We start from the raw sequence: 16,298 nt of genomic DNA on the forward strand, positions 1-16,298 counted from the left end.
CGACCTATGTCTCCTGCCGATGAAATATGGCTACAGTACTTAGTGCAAGTCTCTATAGATTTCTCGATGCCCTGTCTCATGGTCCTTGACTTGGAACGTTTCAGACCGACCATTAGGAGTTGATTTCATAGCTTTCAAACCTATGTGCAGCCCAACTCCATGGGTTTCACCTTTTGATCTATGGGCAATTCATTGTGACATTTGAACCCTGTTCAGTATCAGTGGTAAACACAATGAAACACACGGTCAACTTGATAAATTCTTACCGTATTCATCAATTTAATATTATACGATAAAGATTGGCGAATGGCAAATAGCAATCTAATTAGCTTCTGGTCACCCATTCAACAATCTCCCACTTGATCATTAAGCCAATTACCCGAATCAATCAAAACCTTCTAAGCATGAGCAAATACGATATCGGCTAGGTTTTGTGGGTCTACCTTATTTTCTTCTGGAGCCTATAAGGTCCAACCGTGTATTTCCTTCACCATCATTGCCTACAAATGTTTGTTATTTAATAATTTTGGTGGATCGTGTGATGAGATCTCGGGCCTAAAAGCTTTTGCCTTAGCCTTGTCGTTCGTCTCCAAGGCTACAACTTGCTTGGCCATGCTGGGCACCACATCCATCTAATGGATGCAGTTTTTTTTTCCAAACCACTTTCCAAGATCGACTTGTTAAAGTTGTCCTACCTTCGACTTTCAAAATGGGACATCGGCTTCAAATCCTTTCAAGCTACCATGCCTGCTGTCAAGAACTTATCCATTATTCACATGAATCTGGAAGCTAGTATCGCTTTACCCTCCAAAATCAACTCTCCACAAAAAGTGTGTCAGAAACACTTCTTTAATCCTTATTTAGGTATTAAAGACTACTCTTAACAACTGTCTACTGCCACATCAGTGTATTCTTTGTATACGTTATGTCATGCCCATAGCATACCCAACATCAGGTCCAACACACCGAACCAACACTTTCATGTTGTCTTCCAGCACAGGCGTAGAGAATGTCCAAGACATTTGAGCTTTCTCATCAGTTAGACGAAACTAAGTCTTGAATAGCTTAAGCTTTCTCATCAGTCAACCATGACTGAGTCTTGAACAGCTTGAGCTTTCTCATCAGTCTCTCACGACTGCTTCGTGAACAACTCACCCCTATTATAGGAATCTAATTCCTTTTATGGAGAATTTCGTGAACAATTTTATTCATGTCTTAGTGTTTCCCAAACATCTTAACCTCATCCTGAATGAGTAAAACATTTAACACCAAACACATTAGAACTCAACCCAACTCCCACTGACCTTCGGCTGATTTTATCAAATCATACCTAGTATGATCTTTTAAATAAATCGAATATTCGAGTATTGTAAAGTCTCAAACCTAGTTTGAATTTCATGATGAATCCTTGAGCTCCAAGCCATTCATTTGAACGATGTCCCACATCGCTTCTCCTTATCTCCTTTTGGATTAAAATCCAATTCCACGAAAAATAAGGACTAAAATATGGTCAGTTACAGATAATATTTGGTTATGGATGATATTTTATGATAAGTTGTATGAAAACCTACACCCATTATTCCCTTAACGTGTATGGGAATATCTCATTAACTCAAGTACTTTACAAGATGACAGTTTCATCATACAATAAGGCCAATTTGTTTCAGTGAAACACCAATCAAACAAAGTCCAACTTAGTTTGATTTTTTTCGATCAAAGACCGGCCGACCGTGGTCCCCTCATGATGAACTTCACAGAGTGAAAATCACATTCTCACTTTCGATATTCAAAACCTCTCACTAAATACACACTCTCTCGATCCAATTGAAAGGTAATTAATTTAGTTTACCACTCTAAGTCTAATTTTGTGAACCTTATCAAACAAATTTAAACTTGTGAACCCCCATACTGATCTTGTGTATTTAAAGGATATATAGATATCACACTAAATCCAATCCAACGTGTAACTGGTAAGCTCATTTTGTCCCAAGAGTTTTCGCGGTCTTCCTCCTCCTTAGAGAAGGTTTTGAAAACTAATGGATCCAAATCACCTATTTCTAGTACTCTTAGAATCCATTAATTTTTCTCTTAAGATTGTCAGACTAGAACTGTAAGTTTCGTTCTTAATTATATTTTGCTCCATATTAGAGTATACATAATCCAATTATGAGATAGTGAAAGTTAATGTTCAACCTAGCAGACATGAATCCCATTCAATGTCACATAAAAGATTTTATTGATCAAAATATGTAATCAAAATTGTCCAACAATAATTGAAAATACTATTTCGATCATGCTAGGTTACATAAACACTATCCTAACATGATCACCACTAAGCCTAACTAAACTTCTAGTCTTTCCGGCAACAATCCCGCTATCGCTAAGCCTTAAGACCTTCTTGTTTTGGCTTTTCTACTCCTCATCATCACCTTCAAACCATTCACAGATTTATGAATTCATTGTTATTCAGCACCAATAGTAGAATTGTGATTATGTTAATACTCAATTTACAGATTTTACCTTCATCAAAGAGGAGCTTAAGACACTCTCTTTTCTAATGGTCCTTCTCTCGGCAATAGATGCAAACATCATACAGAATCCTTGACTGACAAACCCTCTTCCTCTTTCCTTTACCCCTGCCTTGGGGTGTAACAGGAGCACTCGAAGTGCTACCAGTGATAGAAGACGTCCCATCCTTCTTCTTCTTCTCGCATCCAGGAACCTTGCCCATCGCTTTAGAGGCCGAAACCTCTCCCACTAGTACCGACAGTGCAGATTTTTTAATCATTCTCTCGTACTAGACCAACATATTGATCAACTCATGAAGGATTTTCTCAAGTCCATTCATGTTATAGCAGATAATAAACTTATCAAAAGATGGAGGTAGTGATTGTAGGATCACGTCAATGTACGTTTCTTCCTTCTCGTAATCAGCCTGGAGGTCTTTATGTTTTTCCGCTAGGGATAGCATCATCACTCCATGATCCCATATGGATGATCTATCAATCATTCTCGCGCTGAAGCATGTCTTTGTCACGGCATATCTAATATTCTGATCCGGCACCACATAAAGTTATTTCATGCGGTGCATTATCGACCAGACGTCTTCATAACTCTTGTACTGTTTCTGGATCTCGTTACTCCTGGAGCCCACTGGGTACTTTCCAATCGTCCTCATGGCATTGAGTAAACTTTTCGAATATAAAACATTCTCCGGGCAAGAACCCTTCTGGCAAAGTCCGAAGTAGATCCAAAACATAAGTCTGGTTTTTCAAAATCGAGAACTATCCTTAGATTTCTCAACCAATTCGAATAGTTTGTTTCATCAAATTTATTAGTCTCAAGTATAGAAACAAGTGGATTCTCAGACATCTAGAATAAATAGAAAAAATTAGTTGATTATCAAAATATTAGGTCCAAGTTAAGGACTTGGACTTCAGTCATTAACCCTTCCACTATTTCTAAGAAAGCCCATCACTCTCAAATGGTGGTTTCAGGAAAATCTTTTTCCTAGTGGGCTTGAAGTCCAAAAGAGAAATTCTCCATGTCCCACTTTTAAGATTCACATGGAGATACCCTTGAGGGAGGTCTTTAATACCATTCTCGACCTACGAGATCCCCAAGATATTTTGCCTCACCGTTTCCACATGATTTCAAGGCCACCAAGCAAATCAGTTACTTTGGTGTAAGACCCGACCCATCAACCAAATTATACCGCAGACTATCGTCCCCCACGACTCGAGAGACAAGAAAATAGAAGCATATTCACTTCGTTCATAATAATAGTGCAGCTTCGTTTCAGTCCAAACGTGTCATGACTCGTGAGACCATGTATAGGTGAAATTAGCTTCCTCACTATATTATTGTGGGTGGAAGGCATGGAAAATACAATCCTTTGTTTAAAATTCCATTTTGGGGAATAAAATTTAACTCGGTCAACCAAGTGTGATTTATTAATTGTTTGATCGAGACCTCATCACATATTAATATTTTGCATGCATAATATTCTAAATATTTAAAAGTATTAATAAAAAATGCATTGCATGCAAAATAATAAAAGCCTAGACACCCCTGTTGGATTATCATAAGCCCAAATACCTATGCAATCCACTGAGCTCCAAGTGGATCTATGATCAGTCTAATGATGGATCTACACTAGGGGTGGCAGATGAGTCGAGTTGGCTCGTGAAGCCGATTTTGAGCTCGAGTTGAGGCAGCTCAAGCTCTAGGTCAATCATCTTTGTTCATCCGAGCTTTTTTATTTTTTTATATTTATTTTTTAAAAAATTTGTGATATATTTAATTTCATATTCAATACTTTATCTATTTGATACTCAAAATTGACCATAAATTATAATTATTAATCAATTTCATATATTTTATATTGGATAATAATAAATTATGGTACTTTTATTTATACATTTAATCTTTATACAAAAATAAATTTAATCAACAACTAGTAAATTATAATTTTTTTATATTTAAAATTAGTATTTAATATGATGCATATAAATTTTGTGTCATATTCTAATATATATTTGTATTGTGTTATACTGTTTTAATTGATAGGTAATTCACTTATGATTTTTTTATCAATTTTTTACTCTTATATTTATGTTTTAAGATACATACTATACATTATGCAATTTATTTTACTACTTATAAATTTATGTCGAAATTTAGCGATTCCAATGAATTAATCTAAAAATAATGATAATAATAATAATAATGATTGAAAAATTTTAATTATTTTTACTATTATTTTATTATATATATATATAATGAGATAAAAAAATTTAAACAATAATTATGATATCTTAAAATTGGGTTACTCGATTCATACCAAATTTAAATATATATAGAAGACTGTGTTCATTAGATAATATCAGATAGTATGATTTAGAATCACATGGTCTGATTCAACGATACACTGTCTTGAATGATTACTCTTATGTTCCGAGTATGAGATTTCGACATCCGTATATCCGATAAGTCTAAAACTTTACCAATTGTGTCTATTTCTGTAAGTTTCATCATATCTAACGGAATTTTGATGACTCGATTAACTAATGTCGTTCAACAATGTATGATGATAGTTACATCAATGTAATACTAATATTTATAAATATATAAATTTATTGCATATTTTAAACATATATTAATCTCAATTATAAAATATTTTTATGTATTTCGATTGTTTTATTTCAGATAATGGATAATTTTCTACAATTTTTAAATTATTTAGTATGAATTTTTTTTGGTATATTTTACTAATTATATTACTACTAAATTAATTAGTAGTTTATATTTATAATAATAAATTAAAATTTCATACTATATTTTGGTATATTTATAACATAGTATACATTATATAATTTATTTTATTACTTATAAATTTATGTAAATTTTTTGGTGATTCGATCCTATGATTTAATCTAATAATAATAATAATAATAAAATTACCAAGCTCGATCTCGAGGTCATCAGGTAAAAGTCGAGCCCGAGCTCAACCTCGAGTCGTACTCCTTCGAGTCGAGCTCGGGCTCGACTCATTGCCACCCCTAGTCTACACTATTACTAGCCTTTTTAACCCATTAACATGATATGGACCTTGTAACACCTCTTTATTTCTTGATCTCCTTCGTGGGCTTCCTCCTTCGGGCCTCTTCTCCATGAATTTCCGCTGGCCAACCAATAGCCTTACATCACCTGGTTATGAGTGGGGTGTAGTGCTCATTCTAGGGACCAAGGGGATTAAATCATCCTCTGGATTCTCCCCTGTTCCTGTGGGAGGATGGGCCTTCATTGTCCTCCATCAATCACATAGTTTTTTTTCTTTGTTAGCTAGGCTTCTTTCAGGTTTATGTACCTATCGGCCCGAGCCAACAGGTTGTAAAGTTGGAAACAGGCTTCTTCGCCAAGGATTCGAAGAGAGGTCCACTGCGGAGCCCTTGTGTGATGACACTGATTAGGACTTCTACATGTGTAGCTAGGACCTCGAAAATGGCCTTGTTGAAGTGCTCAATCTACACCCTTAGTGTCTCTTTTTCCTCCTGCTTCACTCCTAAGAGGCTGATGGCTAATTTATGACACTTCTTGCTGTTAGTGAACTGATATAGGAAAAGGCCACTAACTTGTGCAAAAGATCTAACTGATCCAGCTAGAAGTTCTGCAACAGGGTTGCGGTTTTTGAATTTACAAAGGTGCTCAGTTGGGTCGATGGTGCCATTGTAAGCAGTTAAATTGGATAATGCCCTGAAATGAGCAGGGACCTTCTCTACCATGATGTCAGAACTGAAAGGAATACCATGTTCTAAGAACGGGACTTCCTTCCTTACTCCTTGGCGAAACTCCGTCTTCCTCTTCATGAGAGATTGCCAACTCTCAAAAGGTCCCTAGGAAACTTCCTCCATGCTGGCAGGTGCAGGGCCATCTTGCTGGAGACCAGTACGAACTTGCTCGCTAGTTCCTTATTCACCCGGTATTTTGATTTTTTCATGTTGGGAAGGTTGTTCTACTCCAGTGGCTTGAGAGCTCTAGAGAGCTAGTTGGATAGTCCCCAGTATGAATTGTCTAAATTGCTAAGCTAGCAGCGAAATAAGAGTAGCAGGCAGCTGCTAGCCCGAAGACTGGGTAGGAGGTATTGAGTCCTCCTTTAACTTGATGTGGAGGTGGAATGGCTGAACCAGCTGTTGCAGGTAGGGAAGTGTTTTCGTCAAAAGATCCGTTGTCACCTCCATTATCACAATTATCTATTTTTTTTTCTCATCTTAAGTTCAAAGTTTTCACAGACGACGTCAATGTTGCATACCAAATTTTAGCCTCACTATAAGGGTCAAAGGATCTTATTACAAAACCTAAGACCAACGAGGACTAACACTGCAAACTAAATGTTAGCACTTTGATGCTTAAGTCTGTAACAGTTTACTAAGAAAGCGTAGTGGGAAACTTTAAACATTGTGAGAATAATAGTTAAATATGAAATTAAGAAGATATATATTCATATGGCATGCACAAAGAAAGCTTAAAACATCCTAAAATCGGAGAAAATTGAGAGAATAAGTGAGAATATGAGAGTGAGGAATGATGTTACCAAATAACTCCACAAGGCTCTATTTATAGGATTCGTGGAGCCAGATTCAGAGTGTGGTTGCTAAGTCCCATATACCATTGGAAAGCTGTTTGAATTAGCTAACTAACCTAAAAATTTGTGCATGATTTGAACTTAAATTGACTGAGATACACTAGGTTGACTAAGTCTTTTCAGGTCTATTTGAAAATTCGAGAATCAATTACCCGTAGATTATCAGCTCGTTAACCACCAATCTACTAAAAGCCACAGTAGAGATATTTTAGAATGATGTGTCTTAATATGTTTACAAGTTTATGACATGTCCTCCTAATGCGTGATGATGTGTCGGATTGGAATGGGCTTGATCCTTGGGCCTACCAGTTTAGTGAAACATAAAGTAAGCGTTTGTGTCTTACCTCCCTGCTGATGGACCAGCAGGCTGAACACCAATTGGGCTGGTGGATAGCGGTTTTGGAACTTTTAGTCCATGAAGGATTTTAAAGGGCATCAAGTAGTTTATATATCTATAAAAGTATGAATGACCTTAAAAGTTTCTTTCATTTTTAGATTTACCCAAATTAACCATATAATAACATTATTACTAAGGATAATTATGTAAAATAATATACTTATTAACTCATACTAATTACTTTTGATATTTATCATTTATTCTCCTTAATTACTTCTCACATTATTCATATTCACTAATATTACTTACTTTTCACATATATTTATTTTAATTATATTAATTTTTTATATTATATTCATAATGTCATATACCTACTGGATAAAAATTCCCTTACGATATGACATGATACTAGAACAATTCATAAAAATTAAAAGAATGTAATACATTGAAAAATAATCTAGCCTAAATATAAATGAGAATTAATCAGATAACTTGTCATATTAAAATAGGTTAAATAACAAATGAAATAAAGAAATAAATTATCATAAAAAATAAATATTTTAAAGGGTTAATTATATTTTATCATCCAAATGAAGATCATTTTTACACTTTGGCATCTAAACTTTTTTTTGTATCAATTTACCATCTCAACTTTATGAAATTTTACACTTTGCCATTTATTACTATTTTTCCACCAAGTTTTTTCTTAAAAAAGCATCACATGTAATGTACATGTGATATTTAAGGATTATGTGATGTAATACTTTTCATATATGCATAGCATGCGATGTTTTTCGGCAAAAAAATCAGCAAAACCCGAACATGTAATGCGCAAACTTCGCAAAGTTGAGATGACAAATTAATACCAAAAAAAAAAAGTTTAGATGCCAACGTGTAAAAAATGACATAATTCGAATAGCAAAGTGTAGTTTACCCTATTTTAAAAATAACATAGGATAAAGACAAATGAGAATCAATTAAATCACTTATCCCCTATAACAAAAAATACATTTTGTAGTAAGATAGACTAAAATATTAAAACATATCCTAAAGATATAACATGAAATGACTAGAAAATTAATTAAGTATATTGTCATGTAAAACACAAACTTTGAACAGAAAAATAGGTTAAAAGATAAATGAGAATAAATTAAATTACTTATATCCTGTAAAAGGTACTTTTAATTTTTAAGATAGACTAAAATGGGAGCATTTCAGGTGTAATTATGTATGTTATGGTTTCTTTTATTTATCTATAATATAATAGAACAAACTGTCAATGTACAAGATTTTAATATTTTGGACAATATATGATAGAAATTGCTCCTTATAAAAATTTATCACAAGGTTTAAATGTTACTCTTGAACAATCATAACACTTATCCATTCTTCAAAAAAAGAACAAAAAAAGTAAAGCAAAATGGGTACAAAATCGTAGATAAACATTGTCTATACTATTATAAAAGTGTGAATAAAAAAAAAAGATCTTTTAAAATTTTTGTATTACATATTATAGTTTTATTAATATAATTAATAATAAGAATGTAAAAGGTAACTCTTATTAAATAAGTCATTCAATAAGTTATAACTTAAAGGTTTTTTCAACCATAGAGGTGGTGAAACTTATCCAATAATAACTAGTTAGAGTTTATGAAAATTCACAAATTTATAGATATATTCTTTTTGAGTTCTATTACCCATTTAATTATTCATGATAAATTTATTTAATTGAAAATATGTATAGTTGAAAATAAAATTTAAAAAAAATGGATTAGAATGGAGTAAATTAATAATTTTTTAATTAAAAAGATTTTTCTAAATTTAATTTTAGAATCATGACATTAGAGAAAAAAATAGAAAAAATAAGAGAAGGGATCATTATACTTTTACATTTTCTTTCCATGTCTTTTTTTTTAAGTAGTGTTAATTAATAAGATATAATTAAAGTCCAAAGTAGGGGTGGCAGGCGAGTCGAGCCGGCTCGCGAGCTCGGCGAGCCGGCTCAACTTTGAGCTCGACTCGAGCTCGAAAAATTCGAGCTCGAGCTGGGTTTCTGTTGTTCACCAGCTCGCGAGCTGGCTCGCGAGCTGGTGAGTATATATATATATTTTTTATTTTTTTTTGAATTTTTTATATATTTAGTTTTATATTTTATATTTGATCAATTTTATAATATAAATTGACCATATATTATAATTATTAATTAAGATCATACATTTTATTTTAGATAATAATAAATTATGGTACTTTTATTTATACATTTAATCTTTATACTAAAATAAATTTAATTAACAACTTAGTAAATTATAATATCTTTTATAATTAAAATTATTATTTAATATGATATATAGAACTTTAGTCTTTATGTTTTATTTTAATATATATTTGTATTACGTTAATATCTTTTAAATTGACAAGTAATTCACTTATAATTTTTTATTTTTTATAAATTTATGTCAAAATTTAGTAATTCCTATGAATTAATCTTATCTAAAAATTATAATAATAATAATAATAATAATAATAATAATAATGATGATGATGATGATGGTTGAAAAATTTTAATTATTATTTTATTATATAAATAATGAGATTAAAAAGTTTAATCAATAATTACGATATCTTAAAATCTGGGCACCTGATTCATACGAAATTTAAACATATACAAGATTGTGCACATTAGATCATATCAGACGGTATGATTTAAAATCACATGGCCTGATTGAACGATACACCGTATTGAATGATTACTCTTATGTTTCGAGTACGATATCTCGACATCCGTATATCCAATAAGTCTAAAACTTTACCAAACATATTTCTTTGTAAGTTTTATCATATCTAACGGTCTGATCTGAATTTTGATGGTTCGATTAACCTATTTTGTTCAATAATGTAACATGATAGTTACATCAATGTCATATTAACATTTATAAATATATAAATTTTGCAGATTGTGAACATATATTAATTTCAATTATATCTATGTAAAAAGTTTATGATACGATCTTATGATTTAAAATAATAATAATAATAATAGTAGTAGTAGTAATAATAATAATAATAATAATAATAAAAATAATAATAATTAGAATAATAATAATAATAATAATAATAATACAAAAAGTCGTCGAGCTGAAATCTGCTCGAGCTCGGCTCGAGCTCGAGAAACCGAGCTCGAGTTCGAGCTCGAGCTCGAGCTCAAGAATTCATTGGCGAGCTCGAGCTCGAGCTCCATCTTGGCGAGCTCGTCGAGCTCGAGCTCGAAGTTCCAGAGTCGAGCTCGAGCTCGAGCTCGACAAAAATGGTCGAGCTCGACTCGAGCTCGACTCATTAACAGCCCTAGTCCAAAGAAACTAAAAAAAAACACCACATAAATTATAGAAAAACTATTACGAGAAATTATATAATTATATTAATTTTCTGGTGAGGATTTTCTTCATTTCTTAATTGACAATCATCAAGAATATGGTAAAGTAAATGTATGCATAATACAATATCAATAGAAAATAAAAAATTAATAGTAAAACAATAAAGTGCTTCATGCATCTCTATGGGATTTTAAACATAAATTTTGTAGATATACGTACTATAGTACATCAACATGAATACAAAAAGTACAAAAAGATAATAGAGGCACACTCTTTTATTCTTGAGAGACATATTACTATATTTTGAAAATTCTATCAAAAAGTTTCAATATATTTCAATACATTAGTAAGAGTACTCCAAAGAAAATATTTTATGAAATGATTTTGACTTACAGTGATCCTTTTTATGATTACGTTACCTATTCAAGTCCCTATATTGCATTTAGAACATCACAATGACTTTTGAAATTTTTTTTCCGGTAATATTAAATTTCATTAAATAAAGCAAAAGTTTAGAGTGTACCAATCAAATGGCAGTTTAAGTATGCTATGGTATCCGCCATACTCTATACAAAGCGATAGTGCTAATGTTATGATATAGTTCAGCACTAAGTATGCGGAGTCTAAACTCATCAAGAATAATCCGAGCAAGGGACAGTACTGCATCACGAACCAACTGTTGATACCTCCGTCGATTCCGTTCTTGCCAAAGATACCTATATATGATTTTTCGAAGATTGAAACACAGATACCTAAGACTCTTCAATTGGAACCATTTTATTTTTTCTTTTAAATCCCTTCAGTGGTATATTTGTAAATTATTTAGACAAAAAATTAAAGGTTACACTTTTAACATAAGTAGAAGGTATTATTTTAATTACAACTATTAACATACAAAATAGAATTAATAAGGTCCTATTGTTTAAAAATATCTAAAAGTCTACAATATATTGTACAATCGCTAAGTAAAAGGACAAAAGTGACAGTGTTGAACAATCAGTAAGTTCAAAGCTTCTAAAATTGAGCTTAATATAGTCATAAATAGTGTTAGCTCTATTTCTTAATTTTATATATTTTTTAATTTATTCTGTCAAAATAGATTTATTGAAAATTGTGTTACACGAAACCTCACAAATGATAGTAAAGGCATTTTCACTGAAGCATGGCCAAGATGGCAGTGCCAAAAGCATCTAAAGATTTCTTGTGGGAGAACTTCAAGGTAATAAATATTATTTATGTTTAATCGAATTTATTCATTGCTAAATTATATAGACATATTTTGTAATTATTTAATGTGATTTACTGTTTTGAAATGTGATAGTTGAGGTATTGGTGGGATAATCTAACCGGCGAGGAAATGAGGAAGGCGTGGAATGAAAATGCGAGTGATCGATTCAAAGAAATGATGTACAAAGCTAAGCAAAAGGCACTGAATGATGCTCACAAACAGTTAGGTAGAGAACAAGAGATGAGTGATATGATTGATAGAGGTCCTTATTGGTTGAATAATCAATTATGGAATGATCTAGTTCAAAAGTATTGGGCCTCAGAAGATTATTTAGGAAAATGTCAAACTGCCCGAAAAAATCGTTTGACTTAAAAAGATGGTTCGATAACAAAACACACTGGTGGTTCTATTCCTGTAGGGGCACATAGGCAAAAAATGGTAAGTTTTAAATATAAATTAAGTTTTTAGATATCTTTTATACAATTTATTGACATGTGAATTAATATTGTTTTGTACACTATAGGAAAAAGAACTTGGTAGAGAAGTGACTGATCTTGAGCTATTTCAAAGATGCCATAGAAAGAACAAAGGAATCGGGGAGTTCATTGACAATAAATCCAAAAGAATTAGTGTAAGTATAATTTGTCATTGGATTTAAATATTGATTAGTATATATGTTGAGAAATTTTATTATACTTTTATTACATAAATGTTCTTTTGTATCTAATGTACTTGTACAGGAAGAATACTTTGCAAAAATGGGTTGTACTGATGTTTCTTCACAGTCTTCATTCGATATCCCAACTTGGTATGATATCACTGGAGGTCCTTCTATAGGACGCTTATATGGATTTGGATGTAGCTCCTTATCTACAAGTTCAAGTTCAGTCAGTTCTACTCTTAAAGCATCTGACCAGCAGATTAATGAGTTAACAAAAATTGTGGAGGAATTTTCAAAACAAGAAGAAGAAAATAGAAAATTGCTTGAAATTGCTCTTGAAGAAGTTCGAAAGAGGGACGAAGAGGCTCGGAAGAGGGAGGCAGACCTACAAGAACTAGTTCGAAAATTACTTTAAGATGTGGGATACACAAACCATCAATTTGTTGGTGGGTCGGGACAACAGGAGCAACAACATTCCAGAAAAGATAATTAGTTTATTTTTTCTATTGGTTGTTTATCACTTAGTGTATGTTGATTTGGATTGTTTATTACTTAGTGTATGTTGATTTGTATTGTACTTTGACTTATGTTTGTTGACTTGGGAGTAGACATTGATATTATTTGGTAGTATTTGGATGATGACATCAATTATATTAGTGTTGTTGTATTATGAGTATCTTTTTTGTTAATATTTGTTGTTTTTGTTTGGAAAATTCAGATTTTGGTATTGATAGAATGTATATTTGATGGTATAATGAACAGGATATTAATTTGGGTACAGAAATTAAAAATCTGCCCAAAAAAACCAAAAAAAATTAGAGACGAAAAATTTTGAAAATTTAGAGGCCGAATCAGAGACGGATTAGAGACGGAAAATTTTAAAAATTTAGAGGCCGAATCAGAGACGATTAGAGACGGAATATTGTAAGGTTTTAGAGACAGAATATTTTCTTCACTTCAGAGATAGAATTAGAGACGGAAATTATTTTACCTTTATCGACGGAATCAGAGACGGTTTACAGATAAAGTTTCTTCTTTTTTGGCGAAAAAATTAGCAACCGAAATTTCGGTCTCAGATTTAGCGACGGAATATTTCTGTCGCTAAATTATTAGCGACGCGGCCTTCTGCGACCGACGTCAGCGACGGATTTGTCCGTCTCTAATTTGTTTTAGAGACGAAAATCCTACTTTCAGATACGGAAATTTCCGTCTCTGATACCCTATTTTCTTGTAGTGTATTCAATTGCATGCCATAAAAATTGTCACTTCCAAGACACTAACTAGAAAATAGTATGACATATAAAGATAAAAGTTAACATTAATGATCAAGTTTGATTAGTTAAATATTTAAATTCATTTACCCTTTATATTATTTATGCAGACAAGATGTATGAGGATAGAAAAAATAAGACTTCATAAAATAGAAATATTCTAGCATAAATCTTTTAGAGAGGCAAAGAAATACTGAAAAATGTTAAAGAGTGTAAATTATGCATATGACATTGTTCCTGAAGAACAAGAGATACATACTTACTAAAAGTTTGATAATTATCTCAATAATATTGCATATATTCTCATAGTTTCTCGAAACTTTAATTGATATATATGGTTAACATTTGAACAAAAATAAAACAATAATTTCACCATGTTTAGTAGAAATAAATAAGTTGAACATACCATCTATATATCCAAAACATCAATTATTATCCATATTAACAATACTTCTATACGTGAAATTATGGAAAACGAACTTAATCATCACAAGTTACTAAAATTTATAAGTTATATTATCAGGTCATATTTTATTTAGTTCTAATTGTTGAATTTCATGAGATAAGGAAAACAAGAATTCATAGTAAGAGCCATTTTGGAGAGAAAACCTATTCCTGTTTTCTGTAATTGTATATACATCATCCAACAAAGAAAGCTATACAAGGGATTAAATATACAATGGATGCAACCACCCCGACTAACTAACAAAGTTTGTTACAGAAAGGACAAACAAAACAGTTACAAAATATCTATCCAGTATCCAATAGATCTGCAGACGTGGCATACGCGACCTGACATGAAACCTCAGTAGTAGCGACCTCGTGAAGCATACTTGGGGCAATGTTTTGAAAATACGCAAGATCGTGAGCGATCTCGCGATGACTTGTGTGGGCCACGACCTCAATGTAAGCGACCCGATGTTCATCCTCAAGATCTCAGGACTAGGAGATCGAATTCTCAATAGCCCCTACACAAGTTGGACGTGGCTTGAACGAGAACATGCCCAACTTGGAAAGCATGGTGGAAAAAGTCGAAATGGGCAAGATCTTTGTAAACAGATCAGCGAGCTGCAGTGAACATCTGAAAAGTAAAGGTGAAATGAAGCCCTCTTTGTCGGCGTCGCGAACTAGGAGGTAGTCCAGTTCAATGTGCTTAGTACGTTCGTGGAATACAGGGTTGGCCATAATATGAAGAGCTACCTTATTATCACAGAAAAGATCGACGGGCATAGGAGCAGTAAGACCAAGGTCAGCTAGAATATACATAACCCATCGTAGTTCATAGACAGTGGCAGCAAGACTGCGATATTCTGCCTCAGCGGTGGATCTAGAGACAGTGGCCTCTTTCTTAGTCTTCCAGGATATCAGGGCCGTTCCAAGGAAAACACACAAAAACTAGTGAGCGACCTTCTGGAGTCTGGGCAAGAGGCCCAATCCGCGTCGCAATAAGTCTTCAATACCAAGGAGTTATGCGTAGGGAAGATCAATCCTTTAGACGGATATCCCTTTAGGTAACGAACATCATGAAGGGCAGTAAGCCAGTGTGAAACACAAGGGTGTGTGAGAAATTGACTGAGTTGTTGGACACAATATCCGATGTCTGAATAAGTAAAACCCAGGTACAACAAACGACCTACAAGATGCCGATATGAATCAGGGTTAGAAAGTGGTTCATCAATGGCAGATCATAGTTTCAATCCCCGAGGAGAGGGTCTAGAGGTCGATTTGGCCTTACTGACACCTGTGTCACGAATAATATCCAAAACATACTTTGTTTGTGGAACATACAGACCATCAGTACTCTGAGCGATATTTAAGCCAAGAAAGTAGCGAGCATCACCAATATCCTTGATAGTGAAAAGATTGTGGAGATAATCTTTCACTTCCTGAATTCCTGATAAGGTGGGGCCAGTGAGTAATATGTCATTCACATAAACTAGCAGTGTCAGCGGGCCTGCGGGAGTGTCCTTGACGAAGTGGCAATGATCATGAGCTGATTAATGGAAACCATAAGCAACCAGACGCGTCGTGAATTCCACGTTCCACTGGCGAGATGCCTGTTTCAGACCGTACAACGATCTTTCCAATTTGCAGACCAGGTGGGGAGCAACAATGTATCCCTCTCGTGGAGTCATGTAAATGTTCTCGTCCAGATGTCCGCGTAGAAAGGCATTATAGATGTCGAGCTGATGTAAGGGCCATCCGCGAGCTGCGGCCGCAACAAGAAACAGTCGCAGTATGACAGTCTTAGCGACCGGAGAAAACCTGTCTGTGTGCTAGACCCCT

The sequence above is a fragment of the Sesamum indicum genome, linkage group LG10 (assembly GCF_026168435.1).
Source record: "Sesamum indicum cultivar Baizhima isolate 11 linkage group LG10, ASM2616843v1, whole genome shotgun sequence".
In the NCBI taxonomy this organism is placed as follows: domain Eukaryota; kingdom Viridiplantae; phylum Streptophyta; class Magnoliopsida; order Lamiales; family Pedaliaceae; genus Sesamum; species Sesamum indicum.